The sequence below is a fragment of the Gopherus flavomarginatus genome, chromosome 7, assembly GCF_025201925.1.
Source record: "Gopherus flavomarginatus isolate rGopFla2 chromosome 7, rGopFla2.mat.asm, whole genome shotgun sequence".
In the NCBI taxonomy this organism is placed as follows: Eukaryota; Metazoa; Chordata; order Testudines; family Testudinidae; genus Gopherus; species Gopherus flavomarginatus.
This window is the reverse complement of record NC_066623.1, coordinates 26,572,515-26,599,108: the sequence shown is the minus strand read 5'-3', so window position 1 is coordinate 26,599,108 and position 26,594 is coordinate 26,572,515.

Here is a 26,594-nt window from a genome sequence, read left to right as displayed (position 1 = left end):
TACCCCCACTTCCATCTACAACATACGAGCTTTGAGTGGAATTGTGGAAATTCTTTGACTTTTCAAAAATATTTCAAATCAACTTTGGCTTGGAATCTTTCTGTATCTGTCTGTGAACCTTCTGTGGGGTCTGAAGTATCACATAAGAGCTTTTAATTCTGTCTGGCTATTGAGTCCATGACCTATTCACTTCCAAAGTGAACTTCATTAGCTAATTGCTTTTAATCTGTAACGTATTATGTTTCTGCACCATACACCAGAAATGTACACCGGCCACACTGCTGCATCCCTTGATGTCCAGACAAAGGACTCTTAACGCCATCTTCTGTATGTCCCCCCATTGACTCTCTCCTAGATTTAGCTATTATCTCAGCTTGCTGTTGCACCTTGGAAAGATAGATGAATAGCTCCCAGTGTAGCTGCCACACACGTCCAACTCCACAGATCACCCAGTAGGTTGAGCTGAAGAATCATGAAGTCTGGAGATGTATTATTTCAGGTGTCATTCAGTATAGCCCGGGGCCTGAGAAATCAGGCTTACTCCAGCAGCAGAATACTATGTCAGAATAATAATCAGGTCAGATTATTAGCCCTTATTGAGAGAGTCAAAGATATAATAGTTTTTAAACAAAATAACACATTCTATGTTGTTTTATAGAGAAAGGGAGATCAATGGCATCAAGGATTCTACTAACGTACTGTAGGTGTAGGTGCCGACTGTTATGCAGAGATATAAGGGATGATTCTCTGTGTAGCTTTTACAAGTGAATTACATCAAGCCTGTATTATCATCAAAAGTCAGTCCTCTAAACTGTAAGTGAAATGACAGATGGGTGGAATATCTGAAAGGGCACATGCACTGTGTCCAGTCAGTCTTCTTAACATCTATACTGACATGACAAAGTAGTCATATGAAAGATGTAGAGTTCAATTCCTTAGAGTTTATAGTGAAAACTACTCTGAATATTTACTTGGAAATTTAAATCTGATGAAATCCAGCCTCCAAGGACAATTGCCACCTTTCCTTCACACACTCACAACAGATCTCCCTTTTATCCCACTTACTTGCCCCCCTCTCATTAGTACCTTAAGTATTATATTGCATGTTTCTAGAAGGACCCAATCACCTGCTCTTTTCTTCTAGTCCCAGGTGGCCCCAATTCCATATTTTTTGGGTTGCAGTGGGGAGTTTCCAATTTTGTAGTTGTGCCAACATGCCTTGAAACCAGGCTGTACTGTAATGGTTCGATGAAAAATCTTTCGATGTGTGTTCAGTTCTCAGGGGACTGAGGTCAAGGTTCAGGGTAAATGTTTCACAGAGCTCTTCATGATCACTAAAACCAAATTTAACAGTTGGACTAATAAGAATGCAGTACAGTTCTTCGGTATGGGATTAAGACTAGAATCCTACACAGTCTTTCAGAAAAAGTAACTATGACTGACAACTCATTGGTCTGTAATGAATATCCAGGAGTTGGTATGCACATGGCAAGTGTCACATTATATAGCAACAAGAGTTACAGTTGAGCGCCCAGTGCAGGTGGATTGCTTCTGTTGAATGACGACAACTGTAACAACTCTCAAGAGATCCACAGAATAGTACAAATGGCTCAGTCAACCATATTATCAGTGGTTACAACAATTTTCAGAACTAGAGCAATGACAGAACAATGTGAAGTAAATTTCATAAAGTCTTATTAGATTTTTATGTTAAAAACTAGGACTTAGAGAGAGTGTGATACAGAAGCACATCTCTGGAGAACATGAAACTGTCATTTGCTTTGAATTTCATGAAAATTAGAAAAAAAGGAAAAACACAGGGAGTATATGAACAGGGGAGGTTAGAAGATAGAAATAGGGGATGTTTAGAGAAAGGTCACTTAAGGGCAGGAGGAGAGCATTTTTAACTGTGTTTAAAGAATTACAGTGGGAATGAAGCTTTCCCTTACAGCCAAGAAATGATCAGAAAGTGAGTGAAGAAAGCAAAGAAAAATATCAAATTGACAGGCCTGTTATTTAGTCAAGTGAAAAGTTGATGTGAACATATAAGGTCTGAATAAAACTAACCTCTTGGGACTAAAGACTAGTGCACAGTAATGAAAACTTAAACACCATTTGAATCCCATATGTAAGTCTAATGTGGTTTTAGTCACTTAATGCTTAACAGAGCATGACTGAAGGTTTATCTACACATGGAGTTATTCCAGAATACCTATTCCCAAATAATTATTCATAACTGCAAGTGTGGACACTTATTCCAGAATTAACCCTGAATTATTCCTTCATCTGAATTAACTTTCAAGTGTAGACAAGCCCTTAGACAACCTGTAAGCGTCTTACTTTTTCTAAAAAATGCCAGTATGCTTCCTTGATATAACTACAGAAATCCCTTGTGTTACTTCTCCTGCTAAGCAAGTTAAGGCTGAAGATAAAACTTTTCATTGCTTCAAATAGCCCTTCTGAATCCCGAATATGATTTTTTCCTAATATCATGTATACCCCATTTCACACACTGACCTCCCCTTCTAACTCCCAACTCAACACTCCCCCTCTCACCCTGGTAATGGGCCTCAAATTAATATGATGGTGGTGATTTGCTTCCTTGTAGATGCACTGTCATCATCAAAACCATATATATCTTTCAGAAAGGTTTTTAAACTGATATTACAGAGAAGCATAACAACAAGTCTTATCCAGAGCTTTTCATCTATAGACTTTAGAGGTCATTATCCCTATTTTACAGATGAGGAAATTTAAGCAACTTGCACAAGGTCCAACTCTTATGGGTCCCCCCTGAGGTGCCAGCTGGAACTTGGGTACCACTGAGCCCCCTGACACACCAGCCTGGACAAGCTGTACGACTGTGACACTGTATTGGCTGTGACAAACTGCAAAGCCTTCCAGCCTACACTTTCTCCAGAATTCATAGTGGTAGAGATACACCCAGCTGCAGTTACATAAAGGCTCTCTAACCACCAGGTCCAGCCTGGGACCCCAGAGCAGTACCATCCTACCCTGATCAAATCTGGCCATTATATGGGTTTAATATCCGGTCCATTTCTCTCTCAAAGTGAATAGAACAATGCACACTTGTGGTAACTAAGCAGAGATTTTCCCCAAACACTCCAGTCAAAGCTCACTGATTTAGATTAAAACACAAACAAATTTATTAACTACAAAGGGTAGTTTTTAAGTGATTATAAGTGATAGCAAACTGATCAAAGCAGATTACCTAGCAAATAAACAAAAAATGCAAACTAGCTGAATCTAAATAGATTGAATATGAATTAGCAGATTCTCACCCTGAGAAATGATACAAGCAGGATAGGTTTAAGAGTAGCAGCCATGTTAGTCTGTATCTGCAAAAAGAACAGGAGTACTTGTGGCACCTTAGAGTCTAACAAATTTATTTCAGCATAAACTTTTGTGGGCTACTGGAAGAGTCCAATCAATCAATCGAGATGAGCATCTAGTTTGCTTATACATTGTGGTCTGAGTATACCAAACTATTTAGGCAACAAGCCTGCACATGAGCATCTCAATCGATTAGACTCTTCCCGTTATTATGGGTACTTCTACCTTTTCACGTTCTCTGTATGTATAAATATCTTCTGTCCGTGTGTTCCATTTTATGCATCTGAAGAAGTGAGCTGTAGCCCATGAAATCTTATGCTGAAATACATTTGTTAGTCTACAAGCAGGATACAGATCCTTAGGGGCATGCTGCACTTGCTTTACAGCTTGAAATCCCCAGGTGTTTCATACACAGGCTAGAAATCTCTTTAGCTTGGGTCCAGCACTTCCCCCAGTCCAGTCTTTGTACCTAAAGTGTTTCCAAGGATCTTCTTGTGTGGGAAGTGAAGAGCCACAGATGATGTCACTCCCTACCTTATATAGTTTTTGCATATGGCAGGAACCCTTTGTTTCAAAGACTGGTTCCCAGGCTAGTCTATGGAAAATCCCAAGATGGAGTCCAGCATCATGTGGCCTGGTCAAATGTACTTGTAGAGTCATAGCAGCCATCATTTACAGGCTGTCTGTAGCGTTCTCAGGAAGACTCACCAGGTGGGAGATAAGATTTTCCTAGAGCCTATTGTTCTTTCTAATGGCCCATTATCCTGAACAGACCCTTCCCCACCCACTATCTAAATTGAAAGCATCTTGTATAGTGGGAATTACCCAGGTGTAACTACATTTTTAAGTACATCTGTAAATACAGATACATAAATGATACATGGATACAAATAGGGTAATCATATTCAGCAAATCATAACTTTTCTAATGATACCTTACATGAGATATCTTGCATAAAACACATCATAATTATGCCATAATCGTATCCTAATATCACTATGAAGAATATGGTGTGCGGTGTCAAACACACACCAGCTCAGTTTGAGGAGATCCCAGCATCCAGACTCACTTCAGCAGCCTATTACCAGCACTGTGCTGTGGGGGTCTCAGAAATAGGGGCTGTTCACCCCCCCCCACATGACTATTTTCCAAAACAGCCCCTGTTGCTGTAGTAACAGTATTGCAAGCTGCTGTGCTTTCTCGGTGTAGATTATTGTAACAATTTTGCACCATTACTGTAGAATGCTGCAAGGGCTGTCCCAGAAGACTGCCACATTTCAATATCAGGCCACATTTGGGACTTAAACTAATCGATTAGCATCAATTAGAGTTAAAAAAACTATACAAATATCTATGTGCACATCGTTTTAAGTTTATTTTGAGAGTGTGGGGTTTTTTTTTGTTTTTTTTTATATTTTTGGTTTTTTTGGTGTGAGGAATGTGTGTTTGCAGGTCCTTCAATTGCAACATATTTGAATTTGAATTAAGTCTTTACCCTCCACCCTGGTTTGAAGCTATCTGTAGACCCCAGCAAGACTGAGTTTATGCTCATTCACACAGATGCACAACAGTTCAACTGTCCAGCAGACTCACAAGAGGGATCAGGTCACAGTCAGCTAGATGATTCTAGAAACCATCTTGAAGAATAACTGCAGTCATATTAGGTGTAAAGAGGTTCTGGGTTCCTGTAGGAAGCATGATAAAAGGAGTTCTACTCTAGTTTGTGTATACCAAACTATTTAGGTAACAAGCCTGCACATGCAACAGTGACGTTCCTCAAGTACTAAAGAATTACTTTGTAAAAGCAAAGGTAGATTTGAAAACTGAAATAATGATATTGCATGCACAATATAACACAGAGGCAGATCTGGGATCTTCTGAACTTTCTGAATAAAAAATGATTGCTAAATTCATGATAAGTCATTTGGGCTATAATTAGACAATTTAATGAAAGAGAATTAAGCAGAGTGACTGGTTTATTTACACCTCTATCCATAGCAGGAAAAGAACCTCTGCCACTTGGACTCTGAATAGTTTTATCTTTGCCATCTTCCGCAGCGTGGGACACTGGTCACTTGCTGGAGGATTCTCTGCACCCTGAGGTGCACAATTTGAGGACTTCAATAACTCAGATATAGGGTAGGGGTTTCTTACAGGAGTGGGTGGGTGAGATTCTGTGACCTGCGTTGTGCAGGAGGTCAGACTAGATGATCATAATGGTCCCTTCTGACCTTAAAGTCTACGAGATAAATGGGACATTACTTTGTGTCCTTAAAAGCCTGAGATCTGACTTCTGCCCTAATCTGTTTCTCGAACATATAGAATTCTTGGATGAGAGTGAGAGAACACACAAACCACTTTCTCCTGTAATTATTTTAATTCACACAGCATGTCTGTATAGAGGAAGTGCCGTTTTAGAAGTATTATTGTAGGAGGGATGCTTATCTGAGCTGATTATATCTACAGTGGATATTTTATGTTCTGCTCTGAGAATTGCACAGGAGAATATTCTTTCTGAATTTTGTGGCACACTTGGTGTTTCTTTACTGTTGACGATCATTGCTGACTGGCAGTCGAGCAAGTGTTTTCTCCAGAGCAGGACAGAATTTAGAGCTTCTGATGCCCCAAGTGAGATTAAATTACAGTACTCAAGAAGGAGCCAGAGTTGAGAGAAATTTTACCAATGGTTTCACAAACAAAAGCTATTGAGTTTTAACTCATTTTGAACGCAAGACATACATCCACTCTTTCTGACACTGAACAACAGAGATAGCACTAATGTACCAGCCTAGGAAATCAGAGTCCCAGAACATGGGGGGCAAGTAATATGGGCCCGTGGTGCCCATGCTCCAGCAATATTCAGGGCACAGGGGCCCAGCTCCACCAACTTTTGGGGCCAGATTCTCCTCCTTGTGGCCTGCTGCCCCTGTGCGCCTCCCCAAAGCATCCCAGCCTGCACTCTGAGCAGCTGCCCTCTGCAGCTCTGTGTTGTACTCTGCTGGCTCCCAGCATCAACTGCTTCCAACAAGTCCTAGTGCCCCCCACCACTAGTGCCAGGACAGGCAGACCAAGGTTGACCCTGCCCTTCTGCCTCAGATGGACGGACTCATCCCTTTTCTGGCAGGACCCTCCACCAGCACAAGGGGCACCCCTGCCCGCAGTCAGCACTCCTGCCCCATGCTAGGAAGGAGCAGCCTGATCCTCTACCCTCCGTGAGGCTACAGTGAGGGGCAGCAACAGAGGAGGAGGCGCACACATGATGGCAGCCCTCTCCCCCCCGCACCCACCACAGAGAAAGTGAGTTGGATTCCTGGACCCGAGAGGGGCCCTAGGAGCAAGTGCAGTGGCACTGGTGCAAGGTGAGTGTGCTGCCAGGGAAGGGGGAAGTCTTCTTTGGCTCCAGCCGAGGGCAGCCTGCCTGCAGCCCAAACTCCTCCTCCCCAGCCCTGCCCCACCTCAGAACCCTCACTGCCCACCCCACCCGAACCCTCTGCCCCAGTCCTGAACCCCCTCCTGCACCATGAACCCCTCATTCCCAGCCTCACCCCAGAGCCCTCACATTTTTACATTATTTTAAAAAATATATATTGACTTACAAGGCAGGTATGGGGGGGCAGGACTTGGACCCCATCTGGATACCACCAAAATTATACAAAGCTACCGCCCCGTCCCAGAGCCCTGCTCATATAGGGATAAAAGCAGAGCACAAATATTGCCATGCCACACCAGACCACCAGCTCATGACATCCCATCTCAGTCAGTCACCTGCTACTTGTTGTTTCATCCGAAGACAATACGCTTCCACCAATGCATTAAGCCAATTACACTATTGTGCAGATAATGGAAAAAAATCCTTCCTGACTCCTATTATGATCAGTTTATGCCCTGAAACATGAGATTTGTTCATTATTTTAATATAAATAATTACAAGTGTTGTTATTGGTCCTGAAATTATTCAGGCTTTTTAAAAATACTAGCTGCATTATGTTCCCTATGACTGTGAATCCAACAAGCCCTGAGTGAAGAAGTCCCTCCCTTAGATTTATTACAATAATCTAACTATTAATTCTATCTAAGGATTCCTTCTCTCTGTATTCTGAGAGTATATATAAAGGAGGCCTGATTTCTTTTCAATACTTTCCATAAACTTTGATATCGCAGTGAAGTCCCCCATAGCTAATTTCCTTGTCTTGATAAATAATCATAGGTTTTTTAATCTTCTTATTTTCTATAGACCTTTTACAATGTCTGCTATATCATTTATAACATGAAACAATCTAACCTCTAAATAAGGAGGTATGTTGCTTGGTAATATCATAGCATGCCCGGTATTACCTTTTCTGTCTTTTTAATGCATCCAAGTATCCCATTAGCTTAAAAAGGTACTGTACAGACATCTTCATTGAGTTCTGAATAAAGTTCCTCTGACAGCATCAGTGGGCAGCAGCTATTTTAGATTAAAGGGAACAGAAGTGAATAGTAGCACTTGGCCACCAGGCCAGCTCCAGTGCACTGTTCTGCCACTTTAGACCATTGCCCACCAAGTATTGGAGAGATGGGAAGCTTATAAAATGTGAGTGGGAGGGAGGGCAGGAAACAGAAGAGAGCACTACATATCACTACCATTGCTTTCCCTCCTGGGTAATTTGGACAGAAAGAAAATCTCCAAGAGGACTGTGTCCTGACCTGGGCTTGAGCATGCTGCTAAGATATAGGTCTCACTGTCCAAGCTTCAGGAAGTTCTCCTGCAAAAATACAATACACTGGATTGGAGAAGAGGGATGTGGCAAAAGAGATAGCTTCTTCTCTACAAAAAGAGTATACTAACTCTCTGGTGGGAGGCAAATCAGCTGTGTGTACCCTGTGCCCGATTCTCTGATTATTTTGGAAGTCCCTATGTCCTGCCCCATCACAAATGTAGCTGGCCTCTCCCCACCCCTGGCCCTAGCTCAGCATATGGCCAGCCAGTGGAGAGTAACACATTTGCTCCTACAAGTGCCTGAAAAAGCAGAAAGGCAGAAAGAGAGCAAAGTGTCTCACCAGGAAGCATCAGGGCACAGTCCTGCTGAGACAGTTTCAAGTAACAAACAAGGCAAGTGGTTGTTTTTTGTTACCAGGAGGTTCCAAATGTCTGCTGATTTGTTTAATCTGGCATGAGAAGCAATCAGCAAAAGCTTGTACTTAAATTTCCACAGAATCCACCACCTCAGAAACTGAGCTCTAAGCAGCATTCACATTTCATCAAGTCTCTCATGATGAATAACATTGATACTATTTGCATTTTTCCTTCTCACTGATGTAGGGGCTCTGTTTCTCTATATGTCAATCCCCATTACGCAGAATTAAGAATTAAACTAAACATCATCATTTTCCTTTCCTTTGCTTTTGAAAAAAAATAGTGAAAAGCCACACTAGGGGGAGTGCTGTGATTTGTCCTTTTAAAGAGACATTTTCCCAGCAACAGTTCTATGTGTAACTTTTCACACAATGAATGGCAGCAGGGAAGCCTGATTTTCATAGTTTCCTCTAGGTGGGAGGATAGGTTCTTACCAACATTTGACTCAACTCATTTGCAGAGCAGAGGATTTACAGTCAATAATGGCTGAATGGAGAGGAGGAATCAAGAGCATTATCTGTTCTGTATATAGTCTAGTATATATATTAGTCATGGCAGGACTAATGGTGTATACGTGGGAAGGTCACTGAGGAGTTTTGCCCCCCCTTCAGGGTTAAAAGCAAAAATGTAAACTTCAAATATTAAAAAGGGGTTTCAATTTCTCATTCTAAATAGATTGAAGTACCTAAAGGACTCACCTCCCATGTAAAATTGATCTGCTGATAATTTATATACAGGACTCATACATCATGATTGCTATGGTACTTACATCAATGTATTATTCATTGACACAAAGTGCACATACCATCTACCTCTCAAATGACCCTCTTTATGTGGGAGATTCCTCATTATAGATCCACATTTATCTCCATCCTGTAATGGGGTTAGCATCTGGTCTTTTTTTTTTTTTTCCCCTTTATTGGCTGAGCCTGTTATTTTTATACAAAATCCATTTGAAGCTAAGCACTAACCAGTTCTTTTAAATATCTTCTATGAATAAAAATAAAGATACTCTCTATGATTAAAAGGGAAAGGAGCTTGGTAGATGTTTTTAAAAAATTCATATTAGTGCTATATCAGAGCTAAGGTTAATGTAGTCAGTGTTTTTCTTCCCCAATAAAATTTTTCGTTATTTTTTATGCACAAATGTAATCCAATAATAAGAGTTACACAAATATAGGTAAACATACATATTCAGATTTTAACCTACCGTTGTCACATGGGTGACACTACTTGGCTATGAAAGTTATAAAGAACAAATAATATAAAATATACCATGGTATTTGAGACATAATGGCTTAAGACAGAATGTAGTATTTAAAATAGATCACATTGTTGAGGAGACCTTAAGGGGTCATGCATAGGGAAGATAAATATGAGAGACATTTTTAGCACTATAAAGAAATTCTCCCAACGTAGCAATTTATTTTGGAATTTCTACATTAATCTTCCAAAAGGTATCTTTAGCTAAGTCAATGCATTTACAGTAGTAGAACTGTTTTGATTTCATAAAGTTGTTTAGAGGTCTTAGATCTAATATCGGACTTCATCCTACATTCTTCTTTAGGAACAGAAAGTAGCTAGAGTAAAAACCTCTCCCTCTGTGCTGAACTGGAACTGATTCTATGGCTCCTATTCACAGAAAGGAGAGAACTTATTGCTTTAAGAGGTACTCATGAGAGGGTTCCCTGAAGGAGAATGGGAAAGGGCAGGGGAGATAAAATGGACAGCGTAGCCTGTGCTTATAATTTCCAGCACCCAATTATCTGATGAGATTCTCTCCTATATGGATAGAAAGTGGAAGAGATGGTCTGAAAAAGGCAGGTAGAATGGTGTAGATGCAATTTAGTTTTGTCAGTTTGTTACAGGCCCTCAACCAGCCCATGAAAACTTATGTTTAGACAATGATGAGAGCAGACAGAGAGGGAGCAGGGTGGTCTCTTTCTCTAGAGCCTTTATTTTTTTTCCTGGGCAGTTCATAAGATCTCTGGAATCTTGAGAATGGGGTGGGATCTTTTTGCCATTTGGGATCTACTCAACTGTTTGTAGGCATGTAAATCCCCAAGGGATCTCAGTTTAGCTCTGAAATCTTTAAGGCACGCAGAGATTCATCAGTGAATTCAGTGAACAGCATGATGCCATCAAAGGGAAGGTCCTTTTGTATCAGCCCATTTACACACTGATGGCATCATCAAAGGGAGCTGCCAGATGGATTTGTCAGGAAGCAACAGGGCCTCATTAATGGACACAGCAACTCAAGTAAAGGGAGTCCATTGAAGGATATCCATGAGCATATGCTGCAACTCTGATCACTTTTAAAGGAACCTGTAGGCAATCTGGGATGCACTTCATTAACTCCTGGAAGTGTCTGAAGTCATCAGCCATAGAAACTGTGTGTGTCATAATCACCTCATCTGAGGAAGTTGGAGATATTTGAGGAATAGCTTCTTTATCTGCCCTGGCCTCCTGTTCCTCAAAGGGCTCTATTGCCTTAGGGAGTGGAGGAGGAATAGTTGGAGTAGGGGAGCATCTACCTCCATTGTTCCCATAAGAAAGACTAGGGGCATTGGAAAATTGCTGTCAATATGGAGCCCAGTATGGCTATTAAGAGGGTGGCATTCACTGGTTCTTGAACTAAGTCAGGAGGACATGGGTCCATCTTTGCTGCAACTCCTCTCAAAAGTATCAGGAAAGAATTTCCTTGTCTGAAGAGTAGGGGAATCTTGGGCTCAGACATTCAAATTCTCCTCTTGAAAGGGAAGAGCCTCAGCATCCTCTGAATGTGCTAGAGAGTCAAGTGGTTCTGGGGAATGGTCCCACCTCAGAGATTGTGCCTGTCTCAGTATTGACAATCTTTCAGCACCCACTAACAAGGGAGACTTCAGTTCCTCCAGCACAAGTCCCTGGAGAATCTTAACTCCTACAGGCCCTGTTCTGTCATTGGCAAGTCCAATCTGACCAAAATAATTGGTACCAATGAGGATGCCTTGGGAGGTGCTGAGACCATATGAGAAGCAAGGTGTCTTCCCAGTACTGAGGCCGTCTTAGTGGTCAACTTTCATATGTACAGTACTTAAGTTGTAGGTACCATTCTCAGAGATAGAATGCTTTGGTTCTCTCATTTCAATGCCCTGCTTCAGTAGTACCAAAGATTTCTGTACTGATGCACCCTTGTCACTCTTGTTTTCAGCAGAGCCTGGAATCCCAGACACATAGTCAGTACTGAGAGTGTTCTAGAGTGTCAGCTATACCAGAGGGGACAAGGGGTCTCCACAGAGGTCTTACTTCATGTGGACAGAGGTTTTTTTGAGGAAGACTTCTGTGAAGTCTTCTATGGATCTTCTCCATGGTGAATGTGCCAAAGCTGACAGGACATTGCATCCACTCCGAGATTGATGTCCCAGGATGCATGGGGGATGTTCTGGCCTGAATCTGAGGCCAGTGGAGGGAACACTAAATCATTTAGAGTCTCAGTTTTATCTTCTAATTCTTCCTACCTCTGCCTTTAAAAAGGGAGCAAATGGAACACTTTCGTGGAATCTGAGACTCTCCCAAGCAGCAGATACAATGGGAGTACTGGTCTCCTGGCAAGAGATGTACTGCTTGAACCCCAGAAAACCTGGCATACTCTGAGACAATGATTATTTTGAAGGGGGAAGGTACCCAACCCCCTGTAAAGGGGAGAGGGATCAATATGAATGCCTCCTAACCCACTTAAAATAAATAAAAGAAAAAAGAAACAAATAATATAATGAAGATAAGTAGCCTACACTTTCAGCTTTGAATAATAAAGTACATTAACAGTCAGGCTCAGGCCAAGATGGTTGAGAAGGAACTGAAAGCAGTTCATCCATGCAGTCGTATGTAGCCTTGGAGCAGGCACATGCAAAGCCAAATGGGCACTACTATAAAAAATCTCTGATTATAGGTGCAGAGGGTATCAGAAGTGGAGCACCCATAGGGGCACTACTCAAAGAACTCTTTGTTCTTGTCTTTGCCCTTCCTCAAATCATAGTTGCCTTTTCTTCTCTGCTAGAATCTTTAGTCTTATTCAGCAGTTAAAGCTCACGTCTTTGTTATAAAGAATATTATTAAGAGCTCTGACTGGGACTCCTACTCCTGACTTCTTTTTTTGATTGATAGAAAATAATCATTCTCTTGCTCCCTCTCTCTTGTGATTTTGTTAATTAACTGATAGAGGCAGCACAAATAATTTCTACAGTAGTGTACTTATTGTTTTAAGAATTATATGAAAATTAGCCCCTTACTAGATGATTAGGTTTTTAATTCTGCTAATGAACAACAATAGTCTTCCACTGCTATCTTTTAATGTACTTTTAATTACCAACTAAATAACAAAGAAATGTCTTAAAATAATTAAGACTACATATCAGGTCTCCATAGGATGTCAACAATAAAGGGGTTAATGATGCATCCAGTCATCATGGAAACAATCAAAAAATGTCTTGATTTAAACAACCCAAAGCAACATTCACAATCTAAATTAATCTCTGCTGGAATAATTTCCATAACATCATGGCATGTTTTATCCTGTAGGAATTACACACACAACCAAACAAATCTACTCAATACTGTCCCAGATTTTGGGTAAATTTTGGCAGTTCAGCAATGGCCAGTTGCTTCCAGGCTGGAGGAGTGAGAGGTCAGAAAAAATCTCTCTCAGGATGGCTTCAGAGAACTGTTCCCAAATATACTCTATTAATCTAATCCTTTTTATAACTAACTTTTACAAAACACATAGATCATAGTGACCCCTACTGGATCATCACTTTTCTCCTAACTTCAATAAACTACTTATCAATAAACATTCCTAACAATCTTAGTCATAATAAGCTTCTATACCAAAGGCACCCAAAACTCAAGGTTCCTGACCACTTATTTTCTTTCAGTCTCAAATAGTTGATTCTTTTTCTCCTCTCCTCCCATTCTGATTAGCACAGACTGCAAACCTGCAAATTATTTGACCTTGCCTTCAGAAGCTCTGCTTATTCCAATAACCCTTAAATAGGTGGTATTCTGTTTTATTAATTCATGGTGGCTAAATACACATAATCTGGTTGAAATTAGCTTTATCAAAATTTGAGGTATGCACACCCTCAAGTCCAGAGTAACGCTGACATGATTTAGGAAAACAAAAGTTTTATATTTTTGAGAACTGTAGTTAATAACATTACTTTTGTAATGAGAATTCTATGGATGTCTTTGTGGAGTTATAAATGTGTGCCCCTTTAAGGCCACCATAAAGCTGTGACCTCACAACCGTAGCACTTCTTTTAACATCAATCAGAGCTGCTGCAGTTTGTGAAGCTGGCTGCTGGAGCTTTATCAGTAAATTGGAGTGAGCCCTTCTGTGCCTGGATTTTCTGGTCACAAAACTGTCCAGAACCTGGAAGGAACACATACAGATAGGGCTGTGCCTTTATGCAGTCCAATGCCAGGCAGAAACATAGATACAAATGCCACACAAGCAAACATCAAAGTCTTTACAGTTTGGCAAATTAGTAGGTATGCAGAGATTCTGGAAGGTAGAGGCAGGTATTGAGCATGAAATTACCAGATCATCTGTAGTGTTTACAGCAACAATTGCTGCAGAAAGCCCTCTAATTATTGACAATGAAAATAAATTATGATATAAATTCTCCATTATGAAGTGCCTAGCACATTTATTGGCACTGCAGAGAGCTATTGCATGCTAATACATGTTCAGTCTTTTGAAAACTGTCTTTTCAAGCAGCACATACTTTGGTCCATTGGAGTACAGTATATAGACTACTATTAGGAAACTGGTAAAGGGCCATCTGACCTCTGGTGGAAGAAACTTTCTCCTCCTAACCTTTATCTGTTTTGTCTTTTTAGATAAGCGCTTCATGACCAGGATGATCACTTACTATGTTTTTGCACAGTCATAACCCAAGAACCTCTTGATGCCAATGGGCAGAGGGGTACATAGGAGTATAGGAATCCACTGGGTTCACCAAAAAGGGCCATGTAAGGTCTTTAATGAAAGTCTATGTCACAGTAGTCCTCATAACCATAGTGAGATGGATGTACTGAAAAAAAAGTATGAAGAATTATGTATATATACTAAAAATCATGTTCTCTGAATGTGTTAGTCAGCTCCACAATGATTATTTCTCCTCCTGTAGGATAAGAAATACCTAAAATAAAGTCTTCAATGCAGAAAACATTTTAAAAATGCAGTTGCAAGTTATTCTACTTGATACAGTAGAAACTATAAATTTTCAATTCAACAACAAACTGCCAAGATGTTATAAGAAAGAAAGAAAGGCTGTTGATTCCATATTTAGGCACCTAAATAAGCAGCCTTATTGTAGTCAATGGGTGCTCAGCATTTCTGAAAAATCAGACCACTTGTTCAGGAGCCAAAATACGGCCCACTTTTGAAAATCTTAGCCTAGATGTTTTGTGAAATGTAGTAGTTGCTTGTTCTAAAATATGTCATTAAAGATGAGAAATTATCCATACAAATATTTAAAGCTGCATGAATCTGGAGGGCTTATTTTAACTTCATTACAAACTAGCATGTTTCAATTAAAAATCCAAAGCAGAAATGTATAGTGTTAATAGGCCAGTTTGCAGAGCAAAAACAGACCTTTCTCGAGTGAAAATTGAATTGTTATTGAATAAAGCTGTGTCTCATTAAAAACATTGATATGTTCACCTTTTTTGTGTATATTTTCAAAATGGCAAATAACGTTAAATTTGAAAGCCACAAAAATTACATGAAACAGCAAGAAGTCTGACCGCAAACCCTAAAACAAAGGTTGTGACTTTCACTTAACTTTCTGTAAAGTGTCTATTCTCCCCACAGCCCTCAACAAGCAGAATGTCAACTTTGCATCTAAACACTCTTTGTTAAAGAGCAAGAGGCAGCATAAAATTATCCGACTCTTTATCTTATTCTATGATGTCTGAGGAATTTGTTAGTTTTTTTTAAATATTAACAAGCATTATTATAGTTATGACCCCCAAAACAGTGTCCATTGGGACAGTCCAAAAGCAGTTTGTGTCTTTGATGAAAGACAACATGAACTGAGAAGCACATTGTCCCCCATATGTACTGGTCCTCCACTTTTCATTCTCCTGTAACAATATGGCTTATGTGTATTCAGGAGACTTCAAAAGTGTAGCCAAAAAGACTGAGGCTTAGAGTGGTCATTTTATGTCTTTGATGTACAAAGCAAATCAGCCTGAACTCAGAGACTAGCGATAACAGGGGTTGGGCAAATCTTAGAATGATCAAAGCATTCAAAGTTTGTGACATTTGCAAGGAAATTAATGATTCCTCTTTAAAAGTTTTAACCATCCTATAAACAGGATAAGTGTAGGAATCCGTAGATGGATGATACCATTAAGTACAGCAAATGTTTCCCAAAATAATCACAATGATGGCTCATTTATTAAGGAAATGTTCATCACATTTATTTACACCCGATGGAACAGATTGCGCAGAAGCTTTTTTTTTTTTTTTTTTTTTTTTTTTTTTGAGGGGGGAGTCTGGATAATATATTGTGTAAAATGAGAAATTATTAACTGAAAATATTGCTTTGTGTTTTTGTCATGTGATAGAAATACAGGGATTATCATTATCCAGTCTTAATGACACAAAATTATTGCAAATGTATTAATTGTTTCTACCGATGCAAAAGGTCTGATGCTAGAATAATGTACCTGACTAACAAGAGGTGCTATAATGAAACTAAATGCCTTAACTTGTTTTAATGATTCTACTGACAGTTATTACTTATCTGGAACAAAAGTATAAGTGCTAAAATATATCATGGTTGATGATCGAAGGTTAAAGGAACATACTGTAAATTCAAGGTTGACATTTCCTTTGCGAAGCAGATTTCTGAATGTTGTTTAAATATGTCAAAATCATATTCATGCTTGAATGAGAGATAAGCCAACCAATCAAGTGTTGTAAATACATTATTTCACTGCCTTTCTTTTTATTTCTTTATTTAGTAATAGCTACAGGGTATGTGGGCTTACTAGTTGCACTTAAGTGCTTTGGTTTGTTTTGTGAATATTCTGCCTTTGCTATTCCCTTTATATCTCCAAGAAATTCTTATGTCAAAGAAAAATAAATGAAATCTATTGCTGTCATTCAAATTAAGCCTGATTTTACCAACACATGGTAAAAGGAGGAGGAGAAGTAATTTATAAATTCTTTTGCCACCTCTAATAAATACTGACCCTCCTTAAAATGGTAGAACATTTTCCTTTTTGATTTGAACCCATATTACTGTGATTGACGCATAATAAGTTATTATTTATTTTATGGTAGCCCTTCAGACCCCAAGAAGGAGTGCAAATTCCATTGCATTCAGCTGTTTGGTGTAAGATAGATATGATCCCAAGATGGAAAAAGCCAAATGAAAAAGAGGGGAAAAACAACAGAAAAGGCCAAACCTCATTAAGGTAAAACATTATTAATTGTGATATAATTATTTTACATCCTTCCAGACTGTGTTGATTTACAGGTGCCACTCAATGACATGATTTATAGTGTTGGGTTTTAAGCAGTCTATTCTCAATGTTCTTTCAGACTCCCATAATGTATATTGATGTATAGATTTGATTAAGCTATTCCATTTAAACATTTCTATGAGATGCTTTTTCAAAGCAATGCCTGCAAATTTAGCCACATGACCACTATTAATATTGAAGCAGACACCTAAAACCATCTGCTAATCCCTTATATACATTTTTCTATCCAAGTCAGCTTCTGATGCATTGACCTTTTTTTAAAATGCCACTGCTTTGTTTTGTTTGATTTTTTTATGTCCTCTCTTGTTCAGAAGACAAATTTTATTAGGGACATCATTTCTGGCTATTTATATGTATAAATTTCAGAAATGATTTTCCAAAAGTATAGCATAATATCCTGAGAGAGGGTATACAGGGCATGGATTGTCCATAAATTCCATAATGCATTAGAGGGTAGGTGGGTCCTTAATTTTGCATGTTTGTTACAAAGTGTTACAAGGTGGTGGGTCTCCAAAAATCATCAAAAATGTGTTATAGACACACCCATATCCCTTGGGTGTGTCTAATTAGCAGATAGGTCTGTCTAATTAGCAGACAGGTCACTCAGGGCTGGTCTACACTGGGAATTTACATCAGTATACCTCTGTCTTTCAGTGGTGTAAATCCACATCCCCTGAGAGTCATAGCTATGTCGACCAAACCCTTGCTGTAGACAGTGCTAAATTGATGAAGGAATTCTTCTGTCAACCTAGCTGCTGTCCCTCAGGGAGGTGGATTACCTATGCCAATGGGAAACACCCTCCTGTCAATGTAGGTAGTGTCTACAGTGAAGTGCTACAGTGGTAAGTGTAGACATGCCCTCAGAGTGCCTATATTCATATTCTGCACAGAATCTTATTGTTAGGAACTCAGCTGCCTCTGGGCTTGGTTGCCTAGCAACCCAATGTGCTCAGCTGGGCCCAATGAACTCTTCCTAAGTGAGTGTGCTCCCTGACTGGTCAGAAAAGCCAACAAAACAACATTTAAGCCTTGTAGCAACAGCAGAACAGTGGCTGTTCCATGTATTGCATGCCTGCAGATTCTCTAAACCTGCTTCCTGTTCAGCCTTTGTTCTACCCGTTGTCTGCTCTACTCCATCCCTAGTCCCTGACTACTCCTGACTCCAACCCCTAGACCATACTCCTGCTCCAACCACTAGGTATCACCACCTATACCTCCATTTTCAACAATTATTTACTGTCAATCCCATATCTTCCTTCATGTGGAATATGAAAACTGTTGTGTTGGTATTAGAAGTATGTAGTGCATGTTCCATGATCACAATACATATAGACCTCATTTTGTATGCATGGAATTCTTTCTATTCAAGACCAAGAATAGCTGTCCTTACAGCTCCTTCTGGAGTTTTCCATACTTGGGGACAGAATGTACTTAACTGTATTAAGTGGTTAGATTACACACAAAAAACTATGGACCTGTAAAAAAAAAAGTAACTCACCAGCCAGTACAACTGCTCATGGGTGGGCGGGGCATGGCAGGTTCTCCTCCTCTAGCACTTTCTGCTGACAGCTGCTCCAGTCCTATGATGATTTGCTTCTGCTCATGACCCAGCCCTCCAGCATGGTTACATTCAGTCCCCACCCTTCCCAGGGTAGCAGAGTGCCCCACAGAACAATATTCCAATGGCCAAATGCAAGATCTTCATCCCATCTCTGGGCTCAATGGTCCTTACACTTGTCATTTTGGAAGGTTTTCCTGCCACCTCCTTTGGCAACCAGTAGGGGAGCCCAGGCCGCTCTGCTCTGGGTTCCAGTCTAGCAAGCAGCTAAGATCTACTTCCTCAGACTAGACTCCTTGCTGCCTTACTTGACCACTTCCTACCTCAGCCTGTCCCTGGAACCTTTCCACAGCCCTCTCCTGTGTTCCTCTTCAGCAGACTCTTCACACCTTCCCAGGCTCTGCAGAGTTCTTTCTGGCTCTTCTACTAAGAGGCTGAATCATGGCCCATGTCTGTCTCCCTAGGGCTTTCTGTGTGTCCATGTTTCTTCTGAAAACCCAACCCCTGGGATGCCTCACTGGGGTCTTGCCCTTCTGTCAAGGCTCCGTACAGAAGTTCACTTCACGCCTGCAACTTGCCAGTATATCTCATGACAGAGCTCCTTCTTGAGAGAGAATTTCAAGGCCCCGTCTATCCTAGGCCTCCTCCCATCTCCCGTTAGCTCAGTCCCCACTGCATTACTAGTTAGAGCTTCAGCACTACTCAAGCTCCAACCCTCTGCCTCTCCCTCTCCCCCCAACAGGTCAGTCAGCTTGAATTTAAAACCCGTTACTCTGAGCTAGAGATTTTGATGTGTGGACAGAAATTGGGTTAAGGGCAACATTTGAGTTATACCTTCAGCATTTGAACTACCTATGCTATTAAGACATACCTTTTCACTGCTCTCAAGTCCTTCCTTTATTAGTCACCTGGCTCCTCACTCATCCTTAATTCAGCCAGGCAGCTGCTGCTCAGGTGTGTTTAATCTTATACTGGGTCTGGTGCACCTTCAGGTGCAACTGGTGCACCAATTGGTCTCTGGCTCCAGTTAAATTTTTCTTCTAAGTTAGGATATTTACTTCATCTCAGGGCCAGAGTTTAAAAAGAGCTCAAAATCTCAAAATTCCCCACCTAGAAACCTAAAAAACTGACTAGATATCCAAGATAGCTGAGGTAATAGCTAGGTGTTGAAAAGTGCTCAGCACCCAGAGACTCTTATTGTTCACAAAGGGAGCTGCTATCTGTCTTAGTTACTTATATGCCCACCCTTACAACTCCTCTATTCAAGTACTTCACAATTATTAATGTATTGAATGGACGCTGAGCACTGTTTGATATTGGGCCATATGCTAATAAAATATCATCATTGCATGGTAAGCACTCAGTCAGGAAATGCTAATGTTCAAGCTGCACTCACAAGTTTAACTCTGTTCCATTATGCATGTGCGTGTGCATTACATTACACTTCTTACATAACCACGATTCATTACTCATAATATAATATACTTGCCCACAACTTTAGAAGCACTCATATTAGCTGTTCAAACTTGTACTCTAGCAGAACCATAACTCCTTTCACAGCACAGTTCTGCTTTACTCTTAATTTAGCTAAAAGAAAAATTAAAACACTGTACCAATGGCAGGTTCATAAATCTGGGAAACCAAAACCACATTTTGACAGAATGCTGCAAGCCTTTTCTTAGTTTGGACTGCTTCTCTGCTAAGCTTGAACTTCTTACACACAGTTGTTTTGGCTCTGCAACTGGTCAAACACTATTCAGCTTTGTTTTTGCTTTATTTTAAAAGACTGAATTCCCCACTTTCCTTGCACTTGAAACAGCGATTTTTTTTTCTGTCTCATACTTACTGAAAAAAAGTCCCTTTGGAGTAAAATTTCTGCCCAAAGAGCAAAAGTTTCAACAAGTTATGAGCAAATGAAAAGAAGAGATTAGAATGGAAATATTTAGGCCACATTTTATGTCACTATTGCTAGAGCTCCGGCTAAAACAGCAAGGTAAAGAACTTTGGAAAACATGGGTATAATTTAGGGTGACCAGATATCCCTATTTTATAGGGTCAGTCCCCATATTTGGGGCTTTTTCTTATATAGGTGCCTATTACACTTCACCCCGGTCCTGATTTTTCAAACTTGCTGTTTGGTCACCCTAATATAATTTGAGGCTCAGCACAAACTTACAGTCTCTACTACTTTTAGTATCAAAACTGTTCAGGTTTTAATCTCCTAGCAATATTCCCAAGACCAAAACAAAATTTTAAGTTCACCTGTGGATAATTGAAACTTATGTGTCACAACTTTGTCCTGACTACAGCTACAGATTTTGCCATCATTTATCATACTATATGGGTGAAACGCTTAGAAGCCCATGTCTTTCTTGGCCATTTGCTTATTTGTGGTATCCCAGTCATGAAGAACAGGGATGTGAAGCTGTTACATTGTTGACATTCTCCCTTCTGGTTGGTTTTCTCCTGTTATTTTTGTTCTTTTTTCAAAGATATTGAATCTCGGTTTTTTGGGTGATATTTTTTGAACTCTGACGCAGTGTTATTTGTATATGAATAAGATTGCAATTCATTGATCTGGGAAATGTTTCTGACACATTCATTCTGTTCTATATTGTTCTGGCTAGTTGCATAAATCAGCCAATCAAAAAATAGAAACAATACCATATGACTCACATAACCAATTTCAGAGTGGTAGCCGTGTTAGTCTGTATCAGCAAAAACAATGAGGAGTCTTTGTGGCACCTTAGTTAGTCTCTAAGGCCACAAGGACACCTCATTGTTATAACTAACCAATTTAATTGGCATTACCAGTACCAATATCACAATAGAGATCTTTGAATGATCAGCTGACCAAGAAATTATTGCTGAAGAAATCTGCACAAAAAAATTAACAAATACATTTTAAGATTTTGCAGTTCATTTACAAACAAGGTGCAAACAGGAAATAAAAAGTAAAAATATTGGAATAAATTATTTAGGCAAATTATGTACTCAGGTCTAGCTACATTTTTCTTTTAAATCTTGAATGTGAGTGGCTTAGTTCCAGACATGGAATTAACATTTTAGCCATTCAAAAAAATTTTCATTGACAACTGAAAAAAAATGCCCATTCATATTTCACCAAGAGTAAAATCTTCATTTGTTCATGCCAAATTTTTCATACAGGCAGAAATTAATCATTTGTGTGTGCGTCCATGGGTGAGCATGCATGAGAGAAGCAACAATGCATATTTTAGTTTACTAAATTGTATTTTGTTTCTTGAGTTATCTAATATCAAGTTTTAGTTGTCCTCTTTTTATAGCTAGGAAACCATATCTTACACTTTATCACCTATTCTAAAAGACTATGGCCCCAATCCTGCCAAAAGACTCTTGTGGACTCTATGTTTAGTAGGGCTCTGCACTTGCACTGGTATCCTACTTGGGCAGACAGAATAACAGAGTTTAAAGCCAGAAAGGACAACCAGATTATTACATCACAGGCAATAAATCCCACCTAGTTACCTTTGTATTGAGCCCTGTAAACTGGATAGCCCTCAGAACAGAGGTGAAAGTAAGCTGATATGGTCCAGTATGGTGTACCGGCAAGAGCTGGTACGCCGTGCTGGACTGGACCGGCTTCCCCTGTGGTGATTTAAAGGATTTGGGCATTTAAAGGGCCTGGAGCTCCAGTGGCTGCGGGAAGCCCTGGGCCCTTTAGATCACCACCGGAGCTCTGGCAGCCGGGCTCGGGCAGAACTTTAAAGGGCCTAGGGCTCCCACAGCGGCCGGAGCCTCCGGCTTTTCAAATCCCCACCGGAGCCCAGCAGCCGGGCTCGAGCGGGGATTTAAAAGGCCCAGGGCTCCTGCCGCTGTGGGGAGCCCCAGGCCCTTTAAATCACTGCCACCGGAGCTCCGGCAGCAAGGTTTGGGCAGCACTTTAAAGGGCCCAGGGCTCCCCATAGCAGCCAGAGCCTCTGGCCCTTTAAATCCTCACTGGAGCCCAGCAACCAGGCTCAGGCAGGGATTTAAAAGGCCCAGGGCTCCTGCAGCTGTGGGGAGCCCCAGGCCCTTTAAATCACCACTGGAGCTCCAGCAGCGGGGCTCGGGCAGCGCTTTAAAGGGCTCAGAGCTCCACGGTGGCCAGAGCCCTGGGCCTTTTATTTTGCCCCACAGCTCTGGGGCTCTGAGCCACCTCTGCAGCTGGTAGCTCTGGGGTGATTTAAAGGCCCTGGGGCTCCCAGCCACAGCTGGAACCCCAGGGCCTTTAAATCTTTAAAGACCCCGCCTCTTCCAGTTGAGGCCACACCTCTTCCAGTTGAGGTCATGCCCACACTCGGGACGCCGGTGTACTGGTAAGTCCTTTCAGTTAATTTCACTCCTGCCTCAGGAGATTAAACTATTGTGTGCCACATGCAGAGAAGAGGAGGGACTGAAGTGCACCAGTTCCCAAGGCCCCTACAACAGCAGGGAATTTATTTAGTGAGAGATACTCTGATGATTGTAGCAAACAAACTGCATGCCATGCTGCAGAGAAAGGCAAACCACGCACTCCCATTGCTCCCTGCTAATCTGACCCACTGGAAAATGACTTCCTGACTCCAAATCTAGCAATCAATGTGACAGTGAGCATGTGAGCAAACCCACCAGGCAAGCATCTGAGAAAGAGAATCTGAAGTATCATCTCAGAGCACTAACTCACCCCAGCCAATGTCCCAACTCCATCCACAAGCATCTCTCATGCTTCAGAGGAAGGAGAGAAAAGCACAACAAACTAAAGGGGAAAAACAATTTCCTTCCTTATGCCTACAGACCAACTGAAGCCCTGAAGCATGAGATTTAGGAAGATAAGAGATAGGACCAGAAGGGACCCCTGGGCCAGAGATCCCAGCTCCCCCATCACCACAGATCTGACTTTAGAATTGGGGTTTATAGGGGTAAGTAATGACCTGATCCTTCTCCCAGTGAAGTCCTGGCCACCATTAATTTCAATGAGATCAAGATTGGGACACAGATGTTTTTCTTTGTTCCTTATTCATATTCTGATGTCTCATGCATTCTTATAAAACAAAGCAGATATTTTAATTACCAAACTGATACCCATATCATCTTTCTTTTAGAAATTAGATGCCTCAAATAGATTCACTAACTTTCTTTTAACGTTGCTCCTTTATGAAACATCACCGTTCATTGAAAAGTTGATTCCACCGTTTATCAGTTAAAGGAAACGGAGACTTTCAGTCTGGCTGCTTCTGTCACAAGAGACAGTGTCATATGTTAGCTTCTAATTAAAAGGCCCTTGATGTATATGCTTGGGGGGAAGTTCTTTGGGGAGCATTTCACATCCCCCAGCCCCAATGTAAAAATCTATCACTGGCCATCCAGTTTTTTTTTCCCCCCCATGTGTTACTACTACTTTGTTAAAACACACTGCAAGTGAGTCTGTGTTTATTACTTTTATTTTGTTAGTGCATTAGAAAGTTTTCTTTCATATTAGAAGTGGATTATATTAAGGCCTGCTATAGAATCCATCTGATTGTAGCTATATTTTGAGGTTATAATAAAGAGACTGTAGTTATGTGTGGCCTTCTATGATGCTTTCATAAGTAAATCATTTACAAACTAAGATTTACATTATTATTTTAAAATAAATATATTTAGCTTTATTTACAAATATTGTTTTCTATCTTAAGCACACAAAAGGCCAATGGTTAAATTTTCATAATCACTGAAAATCCCACTAGGTGTCTAGCTGTATCTTTAGACACCTAAAGATCAGAAAAATTGCCCCTTAAATTACTAGAAGCCTAACTCGCATTTTCAAGAGTGATTTGGGCAATTAAGAGTCTAAGTCATATTGACTTTCAGAACAATGTAGGCTCTTACATCACTTTGGTATAATCTCGGTAAAACTTTCAAAAGAAGCTCAGGGACAGAATTAAGTATTCAGCAAGCAAAAATCAGAGCCAGATTTTCAAAGGAGCTCAGCTCCAATTTCAAGATTTATATAAGTAATTGGATTTTCATAAAGGCTCATCACAATGGGTACTGAGCTGTTCTGAAGAATCAGTCATAAAATTCCCAACTGGAGTTTCTGGATGCTGAGCTCTTTCGAAAATCTGATCCTTATTTCCTGCCTAAATGGGAGCTGCTCTGTTTCAAAACTGTGGCTTCAATTGTGGGTGATGAGCCTTTCTGAACATTATGACTTTGGCATATAATGAATTTAAAAAAAAACCGAGCATGAACAGTGTAAAAAATTCATTAAAAAAATCCTACCTACAACTATATCCACACCACAATAAAAACAAATAAACAAACTAAAAAACACCTTCCTAGAAAGACTTCGCAGCATGCCTGCAAGATCAAACTCTGGCTCTGTGCTTAGACTCTATATTCTTCGGAGGGAGAGAGGGAGTGTAGTGTAGTGTGTGTGTGTGTGTGTGGATTGTATAGTCCCTCTTCACCTCCAACAACTAGGAGAAAAGATGGACCTTGTCATGTTCCCAGAAATTCAACTAGGTTGGGCTCTGGAAGACCATAGAAGGCTGCATGTTTAAATGTAAGGAGCCTTCACCCACAACACTGTGCCTACCCTCAAGAGAACAAAAACTCTTCAGTACACCTGAGAAAGAAAAGCAGAAAAATGTTTTGTTCTATTTTCATGAACTTTGTTTCTAAACTTCATGAATTTGCCTCTGATTAACATGTAAGTACTTTCCTTTCTTTCGCAGCTCTGGCTTGTGGAAAATGTTGTAGCTACATTATTAGGGTGTACATCACCAGTTCCTCTAGAGTTATCTGATCTTTGCTATTTTAATACAAATTTCACAGAAGATGAAAAAATAGAAGTCTGTTTTTGTGAGTTACTTGCTGCTGCCTAATTATCTAGAAACAGATACTCCACTTATTTGAATAAGCTGCATAGCCAGAAATTGAACACTTTCTGTAGTAATAAGGAAAGTCTTATCAGCTCAGTTTACTGAGTGGGTTCTACAGACTTTGTAGGTTTGGGGTGGGAGGGGGTGAATTTTTTTTCAAATATATGTTTTTGAAGTTACCAGTGACTAGTAACTACATTTTAAAACAGTACAGAAGGTTGAATGTCAAGGGGAAGTGCTGGTCCAATCATTAAAAACAACCTGATACACAAATACTTGTGCAAGTAGAAGTGCAAAGCTCATTTCACTATAATGGTGTCAAGTTATCTTTTGTAAGTATTATGTAACAATAGGGAGCTTGTGAAAATATTATTGAACCCCAAAGGTTTCATGTGTCTTACCACAAATGACGATTTGCTATCAAATTTCATTAGTTTCCTCAACGTATTAAAAAAATGTAATCAGGGAGCAAAAATAATATCATGCAACTTAAATGACTAATCATAGAACAACACAACACTGACTATTCAAAGCAGTTTGCAAACAGGCAGGCTGAAAATTATTTGGTAAACTATTTGCAATCCATCCCAAATCAGTGAACAGTTTACTTACCACAAAAGGGTCTGAATCTGTAGCAATGATTATCCATAATGAATTGTTCAACACGGTATTCAGGGAAATGAGATATAAAACTGTTGTGACAACTGGGCCTACAAATTTATCATAACTGTAAACTCAGCTGTAAAAAGTGACTGAAAGTTCATAAACTGATTACAATGACTTGCTAAAAAAAATGGTGAAGAAAAGATGTAAGAGGGAAATAGACTGAATTAATTTAAAGAGAGAGTTTACCTCAACACTCAATGGCAGTGTTAAGATTATGACAGGTGAACAGGATGAGTAGATGACCAGATATCAATGAATCAAAATTGTTGGAAATTAGGCCTAATGGGTGGACAAAATAATGAGGGGATGGGCTATTCCACCCATCAGTACCTTTTGGGTAATCAGAAAGAGACATGCAAGGATGGGAGGAGGGCTACCACCACAACGCTAGCTGACTGAAGAAAAGGAGATGCTGGCTTTCATAATGCTGGCTCACTGAAATATAAGAAGGGAAAGGAGCAAGCATCAGTTCATTGCAGCCATGCTCACCGGTTCCTGGGAC